General features: G+C 42.2%; 1 long non-coding RNA gene across 1 annotated transcript in view; it reads left to right on the top strand.

Moving 5' to 3' along the window:
- Positions 1 to 21,009, top strand: part of LOC129785194 (uncharacterized) — a 100,106-nt gene extending 79,097 nt beyond the window's left edge. The window contains exons 11-13 of the long non-coding RNA XR_008748848.1: positions 4,571 to 6,686; positions 8,204 to 8,323; positions 12,962 to 21,009. This is a non-coding gene — a long non-coding RNA (uncharacterized LOC129785194). The remainder of the gene's footprint in view (positions 1 to 4,570; positions 6,687 to 8,203; positions 8,324 to 12,961) is intronic.
- Positions 21,010 to 21,926: the final 917 nt, after the last annotated feature.

Raw genomic sequence — 21,926 nt, 5'->3', positions numbered from 1 at the left:
TGAGTTCCCTGAACTGTGATCCTACCAGTTCGCTATTATTCGACTCACCATTCCTTTGAAAGTATTCATCCTTCCCCTCATAAAACTTAAATCAGCTCATTCCTTGGTCCAAGAGTTGACATCATTATGATGTTACATCCTATGTAATGGTGTGAGACCTGGAAAAGCGTTCACAGCAAAACCACGCGGTGAATTGAATTTGCAGCGCCTCAACCCTTGCTTGCAGTCTAACCTCCCTCCCGCCCTCCGCATTTACTTGTACTTTTAAAACCTGTGCGGTTCCTTGGAAATACCCCCACAGTAACACAGCAGCACACTGCTGAGGATCTATCAAAGGTCTTTTTAATGTTCCCATTTTTCTTTCCATGGCCCCATTTGTTTTACAATGTTTGTGAAAGAAAAAGTAATTGTTTTACCAAATTAAGCTAGGTTTCTTGCCAGGAACAGTGGCTAGGATCTTGTTGACATATTTGGAAAAGATTGTTCTTTCAATACATTTTGAATGAGTTTTTTTAAGGATGTCTGCCATATACTGTTTCCAAACTCAGACCACATTTAACTGTTTAATATTGTACGGTGACAGGGACAAATTAGCACCTTTAATTTTCCTATCAAAATTAACACATCCCAAGAAGACATTTCAGGAGCTACAGATCTCTTATTTCTAAATAAATGTAGGAAACTACTCAAATACGGTGAAAAAATCTTGGCCCAAATCAAGTTTAAGAGTTTGATATTGATTCCAGAGACCTCAGAATTCTACCCATTTGGATTATTTGTGTTTGGAGTTATGTTTTCTCTCATGTGTCTTTTATATGACGCTATTTTTGTTTTTGATGGAAAGCTCTTTTCACAGTCTGCTCTGAAACCTACACCTCATCTCTTTGCTTGAGGGTTTCCTCAGGGGCATGATAGGGGTTTGCTTGCCACCTCCTTTCATGCATCCCTTGGCCTCTGGGTTTGCTTCTTCTTCCACCTTCCACTGAAGCACCTGGACTTGGCCACAGCTAGACATGGGCTGATGGGCAGGCTGCGCGGGTGCTGCTGGTGGGAGGGAGAAGCTCCTCCAGTGCCTTGCTGGCACGTGTTGCGCCCAGTCACGTTGGCAGGGATCACTGCAATTTGCTTCATAGTTGTGCCTTTCCCTAGCGAAGGACACAGCTTTCTCCCAAGGCATTGGTAGTATTCCAGGCTTTTAGCCTTTTGTGCTAGAAGTTTGTTGTGTTGGAGGTTCCTGGGTGGCTTGTCTTCAGGTGGATGTTGAGATACCAAGTTTAGCATTGTGACTGCGGTGACGGCGGGGGTGAGACGACCCTGGCAGTGCTGCTGGCTGTGGGGGGATGTGGTGCTGCATAGGGACATTTTGGCTGTCACATGAAGTGTACGCTTTGATCATTTGTACTCAGTGAAGCTGCTATGCAATGTAAGCACATAAAGATTCATATTCTTTCTCCCAGTTTTGGTCCGTGTAGAACTCTTGGGTTAACAGAAGAGAGAACACAAATCCAAGTCAATTCATCTGTCTATTTCACTTTCCTCTCTGCGAATATTAAGGCCACATTCTCATTTATACTAAGCCCACTTGCAATATTCTGGCAACATAAAGATGCCTTAGCAGGAATGTAAATTAAAGCCTCTTTATACTTTTAATAGTGTTCGTAGTTTCACTTGGCTGCAGTACAGGAATGACACATGTCTATACAAATGGCATTTGCCATCCTGTTGATGGCTGCTGATATTCTTTGTGCCCCTACCCCCAAACTAACTAAACGATGAGCCTGCTGCAGTCCTAGCTTTCCAACCACCTGAAAATGTGCTGTTTTCTTGAAACATCTAAACCAGGATTTAAGCTGAAAATAATTCTTCTGTCCACCCTTCACCACGTGATGGCCCTGTATGTGTCTGCATGAATCTCAACTAAATGCCCAGTTCTGCAATGCCCAGACGGATTCTTCTTATTGTGTCTGTTGCTTAAATTGGGGAGGAGAGTTCTTCATCTCAGTATGCCTTGTACAATGCAGAGCACCCTAAATTTTAGTCAGTGATGACTGTGAACTGCGTAGCCTTAAGACTGCCATGGAAAAAAATGTAATGCTGTTCTCCCTCATGGAAATCCAGAACTCTCCGGTGGTTTAGTCTCCCATTCCTTCTTTTCCAAGGTCATGAGAACTTAGTCTGAAACCTGTTTGTGGTCTAGGACTGACTGTTAGCTTGTTAGTCTCAGTCCCTATTGATTTTAAATAAAGACTATTACACACAGAGAGAATAGGAGGAAAATAAATGTCTCTAGCAAATGAAAATGGCAGTATTTGGAGCTGCTAAGGAGACTGAGATCTTAAAATAACTTACATAGACAAGAAGGCTTAAGGGTCTCGGTGCAGGTGAAGTGGTGTAAGACTTATGAAATGCAAATATTGATAAGATTCTGTAATTTAGTAAACGGATTCTTAAAAACTAAGAGATTAACACCCTCCCCATGTATAGTAAAGAACGTGAAGTCACTCCCAAAACCTTCAGAGAGCACAACATACAGCGCAATAATGTTTCTGCAGAAAGCTCTTGTCTCTTTTACACTCTTAAGTCCTGCCTATGCTCTCCCCGTAGACGGTACGAGTCTTCGCTGCAACACTTTCTATTGAATGTTCATACTGTTTCATGAATGTTCATTGCAGAGCTGTTCATTACATTTCTCCTTCCAGATCTCATCTGAAAGCATATTTTTCTGCATTTCTGGATTAAATAGTCGTCCGGTGTCGATAGGTGACTGGAGGAATTTTCCGAGTGCCTGATAAGATGAAGCTAACCTTTTTTGGGAGCAGCTTGCATGAGGAGCATTCTAGAGCTGAACGGGGCTGTTAGAACCTAATCTGCCTGATTCTGTCACCGAAGCTGTTATGGGTTGTTTACTTACCACATTGCATTGCTATTTTATGAAGGATAAAATAGTCCAAACCCAAACAAACTTCCAATTCAAGAAGAAAGGTGGCCTCCGCTGGCTATCAGTTGCCCTCCATGCAGAAGAGAGGAGCAGCTTGCTAAGACCAAGGCTTCTCCTGAGCCCTCATTAGTTCCTTGCTTATTGTGGTCTGGCAGTGCCCTGGCTGCCGAGCTCGAAGCCGATGACAGGGGAGATGATAAAGTGTCTGCTGAAGCTGTACATGGCTGCGGGTCACTGCCTCGAAATGTGAGAACAAAATGGGTCCGAGCGCTAATGACTTTCAGGTGTGCACGCCAGGGCCTGTCAGGGCAGTCAAGGAATTAGTGCTTGGCACAAGGCACAGACCTCTTGGCTGCCAAGTTAAACATAAATGGGGCCTCGTGTAAATAAACAAGGGCAAAGTGAGCTTTTACTCACACTAGATTGTATATCAAGCTCACACACACGCACCGAGCCCACGGCACACGTGCACACGCGGCAGCCCCTCCTAGGGCAGGAAGGCAAGGCTGGGTGCCAGGGGTGAGGGAGCTCCCCAGCACCACTCTTCATTTACTGGCCAAGGGGGCAAAGCCCCTGCTTGCTAGAGGCTGTTAAATCTGCTGGAGCATTGCTTTGCTCTTTGCTTCCTTTAGCATGCAGATGGACCGGCGCTTACCTTGTAGGATATTTCCTTCCTTACCCTGGAAATCTCCTTCCTGATCTCCCAGGGCCAGTCCCCCGTCAGCCCACCACCTCTCCTTTTATATTCCCAACCCTCTCCAATACACACCAAGATTAAATTTCTGCTTTGGCCTGGATTATGTTTTCCAGGCCAATATATTATGCCACCTTCACACGCCCCTCCCTGCCCCATCTGGCTTCCATCCTACCCCCATAAAGATTATTAATATAGCCTGCTTCCAAAAGATTTATTAGCAGGGGCCAAACTGGTGCCATTTCCCATTTTACTAGAGCACTGAAAATAATCCTGAGGAGTGTGCCCAGCTATAAAAATGTACTTATACTGTCATATTTGCAGTTTCAAACATGCAACACTTGATAGTCTCAAAAGTGCTGTTTAATTGGGTTTTATGGGTTCTAATTAATTATACCATGTAAAAAAATTACTTGTCCCATTACAGCTCTCTGTGGTTTACTCTGAAGAGCAATGTAATTTAGAGATAAATTGTCCTTCTTATCCACCTTTTCCCAGCAAGTTTCAGAACGGTTTAATTCTGCTGAAGCCCAGGAAGGAAGCTGAGAGAACTCTGCGGTTTGTTCAGGGGACACAACTTTCCCCAGTACCTGTAAACAGCTTTAAATGTGACTCGAAATGGTTCCACATAATTTCTGCTGAATCAGGTTGCTGAGATTATGAATAATTCTGCAACTTTCCAAAGTTCAGGTCTGTGGTGGTTGTGATTTTGCAAAGACTTGAATGTGTTTGCAGCTTTATATGCTGCGGATTACTTCCTCTGATTATACAGAGTTAAGAGCAAAGGCAGCTGACCATGTTTGCAGGTTTTTTTGCTGGGTAAAGGTCTAGATTGAGTTTTCTTTCCATGATCCTCTGTTTTACAGGTTCTGGCCACCTTTCGGTGTGACTAGTAGCAGAGGAAACCTCTCAAGTTAACTTTCTATTCTGTTTTGCAGAATCACGAAGCCTGGATTATTCAAACAAATTCTGGGGCGGTCTGCTGACTTCTAAATGTTTCCTGGAATGACTGTGAAAAAGAGCGGCCAAGCAGGTACACTCATGGTTGTTTAAAATATGCTCTTATATTTCATCCATCACTGTAATAAATTTGGTCTCATGAGGCAAAACATGAAATATAGTAGAACTGAATTAGACAAACATTGTGTCTTGCAGTCTATGACTTTATCTGGAAGTTAGGGAGTCAGAGTATCAATTAATGAGAAAAGACAGGGCAAAGAAACCTCTTTAATTTACCTTTTATAGGCAAATGCTACTCACTTCAGAAATATCATGTCACACTTCAAGCAACGTAAAGCTTTTGTGCGTGACCGATCCCTCCAGAACTGCACCACCCAGCCCTCAGAAGGCAACCTGGAGACTGGTCCCAGGTCACTGCTATTAGTCTTAGCACCAAAAGGTTATGATTCTTAATGTGACTGCACAGATGAGTGTTCACTGGATCAAAAAGTTTGTTAGTCATGCTTCACTAATTTGCTTATTTTATAAAATAAGTAACCAGTATGTCAGTTGCTGGAAACTTGGATCATCCTGGGTGTCCGGCTCAGTCTGCTTCATGGTCTGGAGCAGGAACAGTGTAAGAGCTGCCAAAAAATGAAAAAATGAACCACCAGGGTCACACACATTACTCATCAATCTGAAAAGTAACAAGATTAATACTAAGAACTGTTTTTTACACAGTAATCCTCTCCTGTAGTAAAATTATTTAAAAGACATTTTAGTACATGTATCTTGTTAGTTATCTTAACAGCAACTGAAACCTGCAACATTTTTGAGGAATGACTTAGCAAAACAGAGCCCGAACCTGAATAAACCTGAAAATCTCCATGCAGTGTTTAGGTAAGCCCAAACAAACCTGAATATCTTGGTGTTTGTAGTCTTTTTGTTTGCTTATACTGCCTCAGAAAGCCATTCATTGAGAGGAAACAACGTGAAACCTGCTCTTCTCGTGATTTTCATCATCCAGAGATTTAAATTAGTGGGATCTGCTCTTTTCATGCTATTCTGTCTCCATAAATTACTCCTGGAGGCATTAAAAGGGCTTGTGAAAAACACAGTAATAAATACCCAAAGCACAAATACAAGTGCTGCAAACTGCTCACACTGCTGTGGCAGCAGCTCTGTTGTTAATTTATTGAGCAAAACTGATGAGGGACCTCAGCACCTGTTTCAGCGCTAGTCTGTGTGGAGCCTCATTTTACACTGCTCAAACCGATGCTAAAAATCCCATTGACTTTTTGAAACAGTATCGTGATCGTTTGGGAGCTGACCGAGTTACTCTTGATTATTCCGAAGGACAGAGGAATAAGGAAAATGAAGGGAGAGAAGAAATGTCAGCTGTAAAAGGATCTTCTAGCTGGTGTCACCTGCAGCAAGCAGCTCCAAGTCCTGGGTGGACCATGCCTCCGGGCAGGAATGGGGAGGTTGTGTAACAGAGGCGAGCTCTGCCAGGTCCTTTCTCCTGACACATCCCAGGCCACAAGTATGGCCCCTACATCTGAGGGAGAGGAGCAGCAGGGGCACGCGTGAGTCATGGCCCTCATGACAGGGGAATTCCTCGCTGGCTGCTGGCAGCAGCGGGGCTGAGCGGTTTCCACTGCCTGAGCATTATGGAAAGAGCCGTTCTCAGCTGAGTATTTAATTCCAGTTTCTCACCTCCCTTCAAAATAGAAGATCCTGACATAGGGAGTTTTTGATCAAAGAGTTCTCATGCAGTCCTTCTGACTGATCCTTCGTGAACTAGGAGAAGCCCAGGTTCCCAGCGAGCCCCTGGGTTTCCTGCAAAGGCATCCGAGTCAAGTTACATTTTGCCCTCTGCTAGTCCCCTTGATGAGAAAACACAAAAGAACAAAATATTAATCAGTGAAACAGCCAAACTGTCCAGCATTCCATGACATTTAATGCCTGGTTGGCCCAAACCCTGGTTTCACCTCTTGAAAGCCCCCTGGGTCTGCGCACACCTGGAGCTAGCTGCAGGAGCGCCGGCACGGCTCTGCTTGCTGCAGCCACTGCCTCCGCCTGGGGCACTCGGGGCTGCCGCTTCTTCATTCACAGGTCAGTGGTGGTCCCTTTAGATTAAAAAAGTTCAGATTTGGGTCTTTTCTCATGGCTGTATGAAACAGAGCAGGCCTGTGGATGAGGAGCTCTGCTCCTTGCTCCGCTATGTGCAAAGGAAGCAGTAAAAGTATCTGGAAAACGAGGATACCTTCCTTGGTATCACTGCATTGAAAATAGCACCTAGGGCACTTAATAAGTTATTTATTACAAAATTTATATGCTACTACACTGGTATTTTAGAAATAGCTGATGTTGTACCTGTAACTAGGATTGCTTGAAACTTTCCAGGCTTCTTTATTTCCTTGTAACTCTGTCAAACTCTGAACATTCACATTGAAATTTCCCATGCTAGTATCAGCTCTGGTTGATTTATTTAGAACAATTTAAACCCAACACAAATAAAATTTCAAGGGAATTTGAAAGTTTGAGGCAAGGGAGGCATAGGTGTTCTCCTGATTCAGTTATTTCATAATTTCATTTCATTCTGAATTTCCTGCATACTGGAAATTTGGATTGCTGCCTCCCTGTATTCCTTCAGCAGTGAATGTTCCAAAATAGAAGTGGTCCTGGTCCACCCAAACAGGTATATCCTGATTCCCTGAAACAGAAAGGCAGAGGCAAAATGCTGAACTGAAACCTATAGGCAGATTTTGATCACCTGTAATTTCAACTTCAAAACTTTAATCATTTGGGCTTAGTATTCCATGCCAGGTATCTTTCCCAGTTTTTGGAAACTTTCAGCTGATTAAGACTCAGGAGCAAGGAGATGTAACAATATAAATTTTTTATATATATATATATATATTTATAACGCTTCTATCCTGCATATTATATTTATCTTATATGTGTATATATAAGGGTTAAATATAAAATTATATATATATATATATATAATGGAGACAGTGTTCTCTTTGAAAAGCTTATTATGTAGGAAAGGGTGTCGGGAAATCATGAAATTAAGGTTTCCTGCACAGTGTTTATTTGGCTTCCTTTTGTACATGTGTTTGGTGTAGCCTTTAATTACATGACCACGTACTATATTTGGTGGAGGACCTTGGCCTCACTCAGTTCAGAAGGTGGAGCAGCTCAGGAGATGAGTCACAGCTGGGTAGAGGTGGAGGCTGGTGTCTGATGGACCTTGCTTGTATTTGCTGTGGAAGCTGGGAGAAGTGTAGTAAGGGACAGGGAACTGAAAAGAAAATGGGGGATCTCTATGGTTAAGGCATCTGAATGCTGCAAAACTCTCATCTAGCTTAGAGAAGTCAATTTAAACTAAATTCTTCCCAACTGGCTATTAATTTTAAGTTGTTTTCTGTGTTCCCATTTGCAGAATATGTTGTCAGTGGTATTTGTCCTGATACGTGATGCTGTACAATGTTAAACATTCTGAGAAATCAATTCCCAGACATCTCAGTTTGGGTACCCAACGTTAGCAGACTGTTTTGACCTGAATCTCTTTGTGTTTCAGTTTCCCATCTGTTAAACAGGAATAATAATATCCTCTCATCTTACAGGGTGTTGTTATAAGAAATTAACATTGTGAAGTACTCATATGCCATACTGATAAAAGCCCTAAAAAAATGCACGAGAACATTAGCGACTGTGTCTTCCAAGAAGGTTTTGAATAGTATGAGGTAAGTAAGGCCTCAAGCCTCATGCTGAATAACAATGCTGTAACAAAATATTGAGTATCTGGTTATTAAGGGAGCACTGTCCATCCTGAGGTGGAATCTGGTGGAAAACAAGACATAATTCTATATTTAAAGGGTGAATCATAAAGCAGATGAATAAGGTTTTATGTTCTGATGTTTTGATCACTTGGTTTTGTAGATGTAAGTGGTACATGTGCAAAAGGATATCTGTGGCTAAAAGAAACCCCAAATTTGAGTTTGAAAATTCTTGTTGTTCAAAGAAGTATGCAGGATCTTAATTCTTATCTCTGTAGACAAGATGGTCCTTGGTGCCTGGTGGGTTTTGGAGAGGAAGGGGCATTGCAGCTTATACTATTTGGGAAACAGTTTTCAAGATTATGTTAAACTGCAGGTTGTTGCCTTGCCTCTGTTTTTAAAAGATGAGAAAAGCTTTCCAGCTGGGAAAGCTGGTAGTAGAAATAGCTTTGAAATTAGTACATAGATTCTTGCACACACCTGGATGGGCTCCTGCAAAATTTGCATGGGGTATTACAGTATGTTCTGTTACTAACACTTCCTACGGCTTGTGGAAGAGGAAACTCCTAGGTTCTGTAGCAATCAAGTATATAGCTTTCACAGAGCTAGACAGACTACTTATTAAAGATAAAAGAATATATTGGCACAAGAACAAATGGGTATTAATTGGCTATGGATAAATTCAGTCTGGAGAATAAATGAAGTTTTTTTAGCCGCCACAGCAACAGGATTCTTGAGTGGCTTCCCAGTGAGAAGAAACACAGAGTTTCCTAGCTTCCCTCACATGATGTCTGGTGAAAATAAAGTGGGTTGCAGACCTGAAGATCTGTATGAGAGCAGGCTGAGCATAAGAACCTAGGAAGCTGGTTTCGAATCCCATATCTGCCATTTCCTATTCCTAAAACCAGCCCTCACAAGGTTAACATTTACCTTCCCCGTTTCACACTTGGAGAAACTGACTCCTAGAGGGATGAAAGGATAAATCCATTCTCAGCTTCATTAATGAGGACTCATGAGCAGAGCAAGGAATCAGAAAGGCATCTTTCCAAATGAGACAGACCCTAGTTCTGAAAGAGTAAAGCACTCTGCCTCCTTGTGCCCCTCTACAAACCCTTCCCTGCCCTCTGAAGGATGCAGAGCATCTGTGGAACAGGGGTCTGGCATGATGCAGAGCTGGGGCATTGTGTGTACCCCCAGTATTTATTCACTTTTTTTATTCTCTGCTGTTTGCAATGTAAGGCTGCATTTGCTTTGCTGATAAAGGACCCTTTGCAAACACAGAGAAGAGAAGAACAATACCAGGCCACTTTGCAAGTCACTGGGTACAAAACATAGCTGCCCCTGCACCTTGTGAGAAGTATAAAGTGTGTCTGATTGCTTAGCCATCAGCAGGAGGCAGCTTAGGGTGAACCATTCCTGCTGGTTTGCCACTATTAAGATCCAGCAGTACCTTGATGTTTCCTCACCGGCAATAATTTGCAGGATTAAATACTTCAAGCCACTCTAAAATTAGTTCCAGGAGGCATTTTGTGCTTTCATTTCAGAGCTCTCGTGAGCCTTTCCTACTTTGTAAGTCTGCTACAGCTAATTACCTGATGGTTACAGTGCTCTAGAAGATTTCAAATATCTGTCTTTTCCACTGGTCTAAAGACCCAAGTGGGGTTACAGAGCAGAACTTGTACCAGGAGTGTTTGCCAAGCACTGTAACTAGCTCAGACAGCTTTGTGAGATGGGCAAATAAACTACTGCAGACAAAATTATCGTTGCCCAGTGTCTCCATCCAAGATTTAAAGCAAACTTATTTTTGAGTCTTTAAAAACATCTCAGAAACCCATTGAAAGAAATGCTTGTATGTATTGAGTCCTTTACATCTGTCTGATCCATTAGAGAGGCTGCAGGATCACAGCAGACGCTTCCAATGGGACTGCCTTCGATGCTGTGGTTTAAGAGTTTGCAAGGAATATTTTGTACTTTATTTTGAGAACACCTGTACTTCGTGATGCTACTGTCTGTCCTATGCAGACCTGTAGCTGCCAGAGCCGGAGGCAGAATAATTTTGGGAGAAGCGAGAAATCTTATCACATCAGCAAAAAAGCACCGCCTGAAGAAAAAAGAAGGGCTTGTGAGCCCTCAGTCTGCAGAAATCCACTGGCAGTGGTATCTCCTTGAAGAATCAGATCACTGCCTGGTGTTTTGGGCCGCCTTTATTGGCCTGTGCTGGCTATGACCATGCCATTATCCTTTCTATTTTCTTCCCAGCCTTTCCTGGCCCCTTTGAGATGATTCACTTTCTGAATATATACATGTGTCATTTATAAAAATCTTAATCTCCTGACCACAGCAGAAACCCAGAGGGGTTTGTTTCCTTACTTGTGATTTCACAGGCTTGGGTTTTTTTTTTCACCTGGCACCATGCCCAAAAGAAATGATTTTTCTCTCATACTTCCCAGGGTCATCACTGCTGTTAGCATCTTTTAAAACCTGCTTGCTCATTGCTTCCGAGACACGAAGGCAGGCACAGCTTCATCCACCAGATCCCAGTCTTACTTTACTGGGTTCGGCGTTCGTGTGTTAAACCCATGGCGATTTGAAACCCATTACATGCAGCCCGGTACCAGCAGCAAATATTTTTTACTCTTTGAGCCATCACTGAACAAATTGAACTTGTTTCCTCATTTACTCTGAATGGAAGATGCCCATCTCCTTCAGCGAGATATTCGGCAAAGCTGTCCACCACTGTGGTTCAGTGCTTCTTCTTGAGAAAGAAACTCGCCAGCCATTGCTGCAAACCTCCAGCACAGTGTCACGGTACCTGCAGTCGTGTTTTTCAACTGTAATGGCCTAACATGAAACTTCTAAGCTGTATATACAGAGACCCCGAATAGCAGGACTCAGTTCCTTCAACATGATTTTCAGAGTTTACACTTGGGTGTGATGTTTGAAAACCACGTTCTAAGACGGAGACCCAGCTGCCTTTGAAGCCCATGGGAGTTTCAGCCTCTCCTTGCACAGCAGAAGGGTTGGGCTCTTTGCTCTTTTGTCTAGTGCAATTTGTGAATAATTGCTATGATCCAAGTGACGGGCTGGATTTTCTACCTTGTTTCCAAACCGTGCTCCTTCTGAGACCAGACTCCTCTTCTGCCTTTCCCAAAACAAAATGCCAAGGGAGCATGGGTAGAGGAAATCCCTTCAAACTGAGTAAACAGCTCATGGGGGTAGGCCAGCAGGATTCATTCATGCTCATTCAGCCTAGGCTGGCTGGTTTGATTCCAGTTGGAGCACTCTCTTCATTACAGGCCCCCCGGGGAATGTTAATCTGTACAGTATAAACATTTATAAACATCTACTAAATCATTACACTTCAGCTGCCCCATAAACACTCCTGAATGCTTTCCTTAGGCAGCATTGGTTGGGTAATGTGTGGCTTTTTGGAATGAGTTTACGGGTGTTTGACACTGGTAGAAATATGGGGAGAGGGCACGGGAGGTTAAATAACATTGTTTAAGCTCCATGACTTGTTTAGGATATAGACAGAAGCTGTTTGTGAAGGATTAAAATGGGTCTTGCTGGTAGATGCTGAGGAAAATCCCAGGTTGTCGAGGGGCTAAGGCAGCCTTTCAGCTTTGTACACTGGATTTTAGTGATGCCATTGCCATGAACATCACAAAATGCACCTACCACTAGTCCACTTGACATTTCTGGACCCAGGCAATGCATCCTTATTCATCGATGACTGCAGCAGCAGCTGCTTCTGAAAGAACTGCCCCATGCAGGGAAATAATGTAGACATAACTTCTGAAAACTGAGCCATAAATAACATAACCCACAGAACTGTAATCAGCTGGACCACAGGTCCAGGGCTTGCTTGTATGCACTTACAGGACAGGTGAGCATGTATATCATGCTTATATATATACATATAGGCATGTATATCAACCAAAATAATTATGTTTATGAACCAAAATGAGCGCATATATATATATCTGCATCTCTGAAGCGTAAGAACAGTTTTGAATGGACACCTAGCAAAGCAAACCTTGTGCTTTGTAAAGCTGAACTTCTCAGCTTTTGGATGTGATCTATCCCCTTGCTTGAAGGTGCTGGCATGAATGAATATTAACAGAACTGGGGTCATAGTGACTCCATACCCAGCTGTAGAAGACATACATGAATTTAGAAGTACTAAGTAAAAAAACAACCAACCAACCAACCGTCGTGACTTGGTCTCAAATGAGTAAAGGATACTTCCCTCAATTGTTAACATTTTGATTGTTTGCAGGGGTTTTGAAAAGCTAGGAACTGATCGAGATGTTATTAATTACCACAAGGATTGCATGTGAGTAATATAACCTGAACAGAAGTTAAACGTGTTGTATGTGAAAAAGATGTGTTTACTGACAGCCTGATGAATAGATAACAGCTTGATTTCTAAAATGCATCTTAGGAAAAATCATTTAATTGGCTTAATTATATCGTATCCTACACTTGAGCAAATATGCTTGTGTACATAAATCTGTTTTACTAGTACGTAACACAGGTATGTGGCTGGACATTATGTCTCAGTCTTCAGAAGCTACTTTTCCATCTCCTCTTTTGTATTCATAGCACAGAGCCGCTGCCTTCCAGCTACAACCACACCTATTTGTGAAATGAGGGCAGAGAACACAGAAGATTTTCTCCGAAGTGGATCTGGATGACCGTGCAGGCAAGCCAGAAGGCAGAAATCCTCCCTGGCAGACACGGAGCCATGGCTGCAGCTCTCCTGGCTGGGCCTCCAGGCACCATCTTCAAATTAACAGCTGGAGTAAGAACTTGTGGATGGAACAGCTCCAAAATGCTTTGCAGAACCTCAAGACCATGGGGCCGTGGGCTGTGCCATCTCCAGACCATGGTCCCATCTGCCTGCCCTGCTTGGACACCAGTATCAGGCTAGAAGACCCATCCTGATGTGCCTTGGCCCTTGGTACCTTGCAAGAAAATGGGACGAAGAAAACTGGGTTTGCTACTTGTGTTTATCAAAACCTCCTAAAACATGAAATCAAAGCATACCCATCGCAGGCTAGAGACGACTTTACCCTATCTGTGCTTTCCAGCTTGCAAATCTCCCTCCCTCTGTGTGTGTGTGTATATTTTTATATATATATATATATATATATGTATATGTATAAAATCAGTAGTGGAGGGTGATTTTTCCACAGCTTTTCTGTGGCACGTAATGAGGTGGGCAATTTAAAATCTGTTCTGTACAGTCAAGGATCCAGCTCTCAAAAAGCGTTACACATTATTAGCTTCAATTGGTCTTTTAACATCCATCTTAAAGGGTCAATAAATGAGTTTGCCTAGAGGTAATCTAGTTGTTTTCATGTGTAGGGCTATGGTCACAGCTGGAGGGCACCGGCAGGGCCAGGCTGTCTGTCTGCCTGCGTAGACTTCAGTCTCTAGAGTCAGTGTTCTATTAATTTTACAGTACCTTAAATTCATATTGTAATTATGAGAAAGAAGCAGAGAGAGGGAGATATTTCCTTTTAATAGAAAATAGGTTTTAAAAAATCTGGAGCTTATTATGCCCCTAAATTCTAATTATGTTACGGCTGGACTTTTATCTCGGTACACTGCAAATAAATCCAGACTAAGGTGGCTTGGATGTATGTTTCCCAACCTGACAACAGGAAGCTATAGCCAGGGGAGAGAAGAGAGCAGAGCAAACAGTATGAAGCTGAAAGAGTGTCATATTTTGAATTTTACGTTTTCATCTTTAAATATCTAGGCTGAAATTTGGTAACTTAATTCAAAAGCAAAAGTAAATTTAGTGGTCTCATACAAGCCCCTAGTGGACATCATTTATCCAGTTGACAAGATCACCATGTATTTTAACAGGATGAGGTCTTTGATTTGAAAGTAAAGCTTGGAATATCCTTAGTTAAGAGGACCGGGAGACAGGGAAACTTTTAAAAGTGAAGGGTGGTGTACATCATCCCACAGCTGTCTGGGATCAAATGTGTGGCAATACCAGCAGCTGCATAGGTGTGGGGAGCCCAAAGGTGCAAAAGTGATAGAATTTGCCTATTGACTTGCTGAGCTTTGGCTGAAATGCACTCAAAGCCTGAAACTGTGTTATGTTGCTATTTCAGCTCTGATTTGAAGTGTACAGTAAGGAAAACTCACATGACGTTGTTAATACAGACACTTTTCCATTTAGTTAAAAAACATTAACAAGAGAGGACTGCAAACATCACTTTCTGGGGTAAGCCTTCAGACATCAAGAACTCAAGATATTTTGTAAGTACAAGGCTGGTGTTTGACCCTTCCCTCCCCAGCGATCAGGACTTTCCCTTGCAGAGTCCCTGGGTGTTTACAGCCAACGTACAGACGTTTAAGACCACCAGTGTAATCTAGGCTCCATGAGAGGCATTTAATATTGGCTTGACATGATCTACTGCAGCCTTTGTTCATATTTCTTCATATCTCTGAGGGGTGGGATAGTGGTGGTGGTGATGGGGGAGGGAAGAGTGGAGAATTGAGACTGTAACTTTGATCAGAGCTTTGTGAGGGGGGCGGTCTGAAGCACTGTCCTTGCAAGGTTAAGAACAAGCACGTGGCTGATCCCCGTACGCTGCCCCGCGGCTCCCGAGCAGCCGGTGCCACACTCCCGGCTAGTGCCTCTCAGGGCTCCCCCGGGACCTGGCTCAGCTGAGCCTGCCTTCTGCCATCCACTTCAGTCCGTCTCTCTCCTTTCACAGAATCAACTGCTTCTGAAAAGAAACGTGTTCTGCAGCAGCCCAAGTGACCTTGATCAGCACGAGTCTCTCTCGCCCCTTGGTGCAGGCACCGTTAATTTAGAGGAGGACTGAACGGCAGATGCTGACAGCGTGTGCCTGGTCCCGCTTCAGTGTGGGCGTGAGAAGGTGTTAGGTGTAAACCTCGTGCTCTCTTCTTCCAGCTGTGAGGAAGAGGAGGGGCTGTACCCCAGCAGCACTGATTTCAGGTCAGGGATGCAGCACCTTCTGCTCGCTCAGCATTCATTGGGAGCTGTAGCAGTGCGGTCGCAGCCTCCTGGGGGAACCGTGAGCCCTCTGCTCCCCTTCCTTTCCAGTCTTCTGTGTTTCCTTACACCAGCCTTGAGCGTACGTACTCTGCGCTTCCTTCCCTCCAGTCATTCCTATTCCTGATCCAGTGGGCCGGACCCTGAGTGATAGTTTTGGGCTGTGTCTGCACCGTGGCACACATGGCTGCGCCGCTCGTGGCTCTGCTGCCAAGGGGCACGCGTGCTTTGCTTCCAAGGAATGGGTTTGCAGGCAGGAATGTCTGTGGAGACAGAGCTTTTTCGGTAAATGTAAATACCAGAACATGCTCCCCGAAGGCACTTTAACAGTCCTGGGAGAACATCTGTGCCCATAAAGGCAATTCTCAAGTTGTTCCCATCTAATTAAGGAGCCAGAACATCAGCTTTTTATCCGGAGAAGACAGCTTCCATTTTGCCAGTCCTCCTTTCTCCTATCTTGCCTGCAAAGTGAAGGCTGGGAGCACCTTTTGCAAAAGTTATTGGCCAAATAATTTCAGATAGTAAATGGGCATATGGAAAATTAAAGATCATTCATGAACTACTAGAAGCTGGGGAAAGAGGAAAGGTCAGTTGAAAAGGGACATATCATTTTGTTCCTCCTTAGGAGATAGATAAATTGTATGTAGTTCTTAGGTTGACTTGATGCATAAAAACAAATCCTGCAGCCAGCTTTAGAGATAAGCACAGCTTTGGAGTTCCCTGGACAGTGTTTTCCAGCACTAATGTGCAGTCCAGCCTAGTGAGTTCAAGCAAATGAGCAGATTTGGCTGTGGAAACAGTTTTGCTTCCTCTTTTCCTTGCAGCATAAGTTTGGTCAGGGGGAAAACTTTACTTTTGAAAGTTTAATGCTATTAGTGGGATTTTGGTAAGTTATTGTGTCTGTATCTCAGCCTTCAGCAAATATTAAGCAGTAAAACATGAGCATAAGACCTTGTCTAACTTCATCCCTGCTTTTTTATGCCAATGCTTTCAGAGGTAGCCAGAATTGAATTTGGTATGATCATGTGAAAGAAACAAGTCTCTCAAAATTAGTCCCTTATAGACTAAACTTGTCCCTATCACAAAATCTGTGATGTGCTGAGCCCGATGTAGGTGGGATAGTTATTGCCGGGAAGGGAACAAATGCACAAACCTCTGGCTCTTGGAAAGCTCCTTTCTCATGGATGCAGTGGATATGTCGGCATGAGAGGGACAAGGGGAAGGGAGTGTGAGCAATGCTTTTGCCAAAGTATTACAGGTTCTTTAGCTTTTTCTGAAAGTGTCAGTTCAGAACCATTCCTTAACAAGAAATCAGTAAAGGATTTGATCCAAAGGCTACTTGTCAGTAGGAGTTTTGCTTATTGACTGTGCTGGGGTTTGGATTGGGCCCTAAATCCTACAGCTGTGCCTATTAATAATTAAGTAAAAAGAGCTGGCAAAGTTTTTCATCCACTGTAAACAAACATGTTTCCACTATGAAGTGCATTTAATGGAGTTTTGCAGCATTGGTCTCCCGGGCAAGCATATTAGTCTCTGTTTTCCCTCCTTGTCCTAATGGCCGCAGCCAGGAGGGGGGCTGGTCTGAACTGTGAAGGAGGCTGGTTTTTATCCACATTGAGTGGAGAGGCATAAATTGGCATTCCATATCATCATAAAAAAAATTCCCAGCAATTATTAAAAGATTCTTATCTCTTGCTCCCTACATGGATAATGAGATCCCTCTCTGCTGGACTGAGACAGCCTGTCTCTCAGCTCACTTAATGAAATGGACCCAAGTTTGCAAATTAGCATAGCCCTGACTCCAAACGTAACCTCTTGTTGTCCAGTTGTACATCAAGGCCCCTGGCTTATGTCTTTTCTTATTAACACCCCGTAATCATGTCAACCCTCTTTAGTTTTCATTTCCTGTTTCCTTTTACAAATTCACTTTTGAGTTTTGAGCACGTTGTTGGACGCCTTTGGATGAGCTGGGATTTTATTTTTGTCTCATTTTTAACGTTATTGAAGTATAAGTTTGTCTGTGGGTACTGCTGCAGTTCTAGGGAATCTGGTTTCTGTTTAGTACTTTTGCTGGTTGTTTGCCATATGATCTTAAAGCAACTCCTTTCAAACGGCTGTGCTCGTTTCCCTTCCATTTTTTTATTTTTTGTATTTTAGACTGTAAGATCTTGGGGCCAGAGATTTTGTCTTGCCATATATTTGGTCAGTGCCTTGCAGAGAGCAATTTTTGTTTCTGTGAGGGTGTCTGTGTAATAGATTATTAAAAAGGAACAGCGATATTGTACTCTAGCAAGCACAATATGCTAAAGGCTTTCTAAGAAGTCAAGACAGACAAACCCTTTGAAACTCTTTTTCCTTCTCTCTCCCTTGATGTGAAACTTCATTGTTGGACCTTTAGAGTAATAAATCAAAGTAGCTGAAAGAAGTGAATCATGATTTCTTTTGCCCATGTGCAGCTGACCCAATCTGTCTTTGATAAGGCAGTGCCCTTCCACTTTATCCACTACCCTACTAATTATTCTTCACTTTCATGAGCACTAAAATCCACTCACACATTAGAATAAAAAAAGAAACAGGGAAGTGATTAGTTGTATACAGATAAGAAGCAGCCCACAGTGTTAGCTGGGTAATAACATTTTTCTAAGATTTCTTTTTTTTTTTTTTTTTTTTTTTTCCTCCCTGAAATTCATTTTCTCTCACTTACATACATTGCAGTAAAAAATACTTACGGTTTCTAACACAAAAGATAACTCTTCAATGCAAAGCTTTAGTGTATGTCTTTAAAAGATTTATTCCTTTATCAAGTATTAATTTAAGAAGGGGTGCCTTGTAGGTAAGGCAATGACATCAGTGGTAGGCTACAGGGCAGCAGATTTATTAATTTAATAGGTTTATCCATTTTACAGCTAGGATAATCATATTTCACTAAACTGGTACACAGGGAGGCCTCAGCCCATCTGACAGCTTTATTCTTGTGTAAGTTAACAAGCACATTTTGTACTCATGACCTTGTGAATTGTAAAAGTGCGAGGAGCTAGAGAGGAATGACAGACCAAATCCAAGAAACGTGTTAGCATTTCAGTTTTCCTGAGTGAGATTTATAAAGGCAGCTGGGAGGAATCTCAGCTGCAAAGATAACTTAAACATTTGTTAATTTCTTGGGTTTAAGAAAATATGTAGAATTAAAAAAAATAAAATAAAATAACGGAATGTTAACTTGTAAAGTATGGATATAATTTGTTTATCAAAGACGCCAGTTTAACAGTAGAATTTCTCCCCTGGCAATAGAGGAGTTGTTCTTGATCTGGGACAACTAGAGCAGCGTTGGGCTGGTTTTGTCTAAGGTGAATGTGTTTAAACATACTCATGTTTGCTCCTTGCGACACCCTGTGCTTGCTGTGGCCACTAAGTCCCCTCTAGAAGTGTTTAAAATTCTTGAAACTGGCTGAGAAATAATGAGATTAAGTGAAGAATGAAGCTAGGCTTTTAAAAATGCCTAATTAAAGCCATTTTATGGTTAAAACCCTCACGTATACTTGTGTCATTTTAAAGCATTTCTTGTTTACTCGATGGGAAAGCAAGCAAGCATGCACTCCTTTAGGGTTTTCTTTTTTCCTACTGAAATCTTTGGGAGAAAAGGAAAATATTTGCCTGTTTGCGTAAAAGCTCACACTTAAAGCTGGACTTTTTTAAAAAGCCATGTTTCAGTTTCTTGTTGAAAAGATGACATATTCAGGAAGAAGATACTTCCTATGCCAAAAAGCCATTCAACTGAAAACTAACATCTCTTCAGAATATGTAACATAAAAGTAGGGGTTAATCCTACTCTGTCCTTTTAATGAAAACAAAAGCCGAGCTACTTACACTCTACTAACTACAAGCTCTTCAAACAAAAGAGTAAATACCTCGGACCTCACCAGAAAATGGTACATTTGGCAACGCTGAAAGAACTGAGAGAATTGTACACCTCGGGGATTTGTTTTCATTTAGATTCAAGCTCCTTCATGCCATTCTTGACACGTAAAAAGGAATATTATCTGCAACTCAGAATTAGGCCACGAAGATGGGAATTTCAAACACTTGGATATTGGTCGAACATGACAGGCCAGTACGGAGATACAACGCGCTGGGAGTTTCACTTCCCTCTATATTCCTCGTTTCGGGCACATCCCGTTTGACAGCAGCCGAGGGCTGTTTAGCTCCTCACAGGCGTCCAGACCTGTCGGTCCGTCTGGAAGGCCAAGGGGAACAAACACTTGCTCTGCCAGGCTCGATGCTGAGCATGTGCCTGAAGTGACACGCTGGGGCGTGCGAGCGAGGGGTGCCCGTGCCGGCCAGTGCCCGCAGGGTGACAAAGTCCCTTGCACAGGTTCGATGAGCTGCACCTCCTCCTCCAGCCACTTGCACTTTCTGGTTTGTAGAGGGCAATAGTTATTGTTGGGGTTTAAAATGTGGTATAACGATATTTATGTTTGCAGGAGGAATCAGTTAAATAAATAAATAATGTTCCAATTTGAACTGCTCTATTGGCAACAATGTTTCAAGGTTCCCCTAAAGTACACAAACAAGTGCCCTGCTGGCAGTGCAGGGCTTGCCTGAGCTGCCTGGAAAAGCAGACACTGTGGGAACGTCCTGCTCGGTCCTTCCCGGGTCCGTATGGCCTGACGTCCTTGTGTCACCCCACGGACTGTGTTCCCTGCAGGTCTGGCAGGACTCTGAGAGATGGTCCTTGGCTTGGCGGAGGCTGGTTTCTTCAGGATCCTGTGCATTCCTTGTTTTCCAGGGCTGGGAGGCTGAGCGTTGGGGTAACGCTTCCGAAGTGCTGTCATGTAACCGAAAATCCCATTCCATTTTCTACCGTATGAGGAACACAAAGAAGGCGGCCAGTTGCATCAGAGGGTGCCATAACCCATCTTACCATAAAAACAGCAAAAAGCTACTCCTGTCAGGTGTGATAGCGTAGTCCCGTCGGGTTTTGAGGCTGTGACCGTTCCCTTTCCTCTTTCTCAAAAGGGGGGAACCTTGTTCCCAGGAACACGCTCAATCACAGGGATGTTTTATAGTTGGCTGTGGATGTGTTACTGGTTGGGGATCCTAATTATTATCAATTTGTAGATTGCCTTGAATGTCTTATTAAGATTCCTGTGGAATGATTGATCATAATCAAAAAATTAATCACCAATCAGCCCTGGCAATTAACATTAGCAAGTCTATTTGCATATATCTGATAATTTATGCCGCTGCTGGAAGAGGGGACTTTTGTTGAATATTATTGATTAGGGGAGAAGAGCCAGATGCTTCTACCATTGGGACATTAGGCTTTATTAGATAGGGCTAGTAATGTGTAAGAAATTGAAGGGCATTCCTGCAGACTGCTGTAACGTGTGCATCTTCAAGTGTCTAGAAGGAATTTCTTAAATGCATACACTGAAATCTCTTAAATATTGAAAAGTGGGATATCCTGCTTTAAAGAAGCTTTGACTTTTGGCTCTTATTTATTGCAGATGCTTTAAATATCTAAAATGTTTGATAATATCAGCCTAGATTGTGAGATTTACATTACAAGAAATTACTTAAAAGATAAAATTATTTACTGTTATAAATAAAGGATTTACAGGCTTGCGATTAATTTGACTAATTGTACTATTTAAACTATGAGAATTGAATAAATAAAGTCCTAGAAGGTTGACAATAGTCTACACTTTTCAGTCAGTGGATTTTGGTTAATTAATTTATAAATTTTTTTTTGTCTTTTTAAATAGATATTTTTATTAATGCACTCATAAAGACTGGTTTATTATCCATATCATCAACACTGATTTTGTCTTCAAATTGTCTTGAAATTGCTTATAGGGTAGCACATCTGTTTAAAATGTTACGAGCCTGGTCACGTTTTCTGATATTTATAATCTTTTTTGCACCATAGCCTTTGGTTTTGCTTCATTACCCTTCAGCATCTCGCGTATCTGGTGCTGTAACTGCAGCTACGTGAAAAGGCACAGTCTGCTATCATAAATTCAGATTTGGCTCTCATTTATAGCTGCTTAAAGATTAAGAAGAAATTAATTTAAGCCAATACACAAAGTGGTAACAGTTTATCCTCTAGCTGTTGCGGTCCTATAAATGAGAGCAGAACAAAATATATTTCCTCTAAACAGAGATGGTCAACATTTTAAGTGACACAATTGTATTGAAAACAAAGGAGAACAAAACCAGGACTTCTCTCTAGTTTCTGATTTAAAAAGTAGGAGCATTGAAAAGATGTTTTCATTTTAAAGACTTGCATTCTTTTGATCAATTTTAATTTTCAGTTGTAGTTTTATTACAAGCTGGAAAACTTTGTAGTTCATATAGGGTTTTAAAAGAACCTCTTGTGTGGAATCTCTAAAACTCTTGTGATGTTCTTAAAACGAAAAAGTTCCCTCTTTAAAATACATGAGTGAATCATGGAAAACTCTATTCTGAACATAGCTAGGCTGGTTTATTCTCTGATGTGAGCTCTGTGCTTATCTCAGTCTTTTTTGAACA

The sequence above is a fragment of the Falco peregrinus genome, chromosome 9 (assembly GCF_023634155.1).
Source record: "Falco peregrinus isolate bFalPer1 chromosome 9, bFalPer1.pri, whole genome shotgun sequence".
NCBI lineage: Eukaryota > Metazoa > Chordata > Aves > Falconiformes > Falconidae > Falco > Falco peregrinus.
The sequence above is the reverse complement of the archived record's forward strand: the minus strand, read 5'-3'. Positions and strand labels throughout refer to the sequence as shown.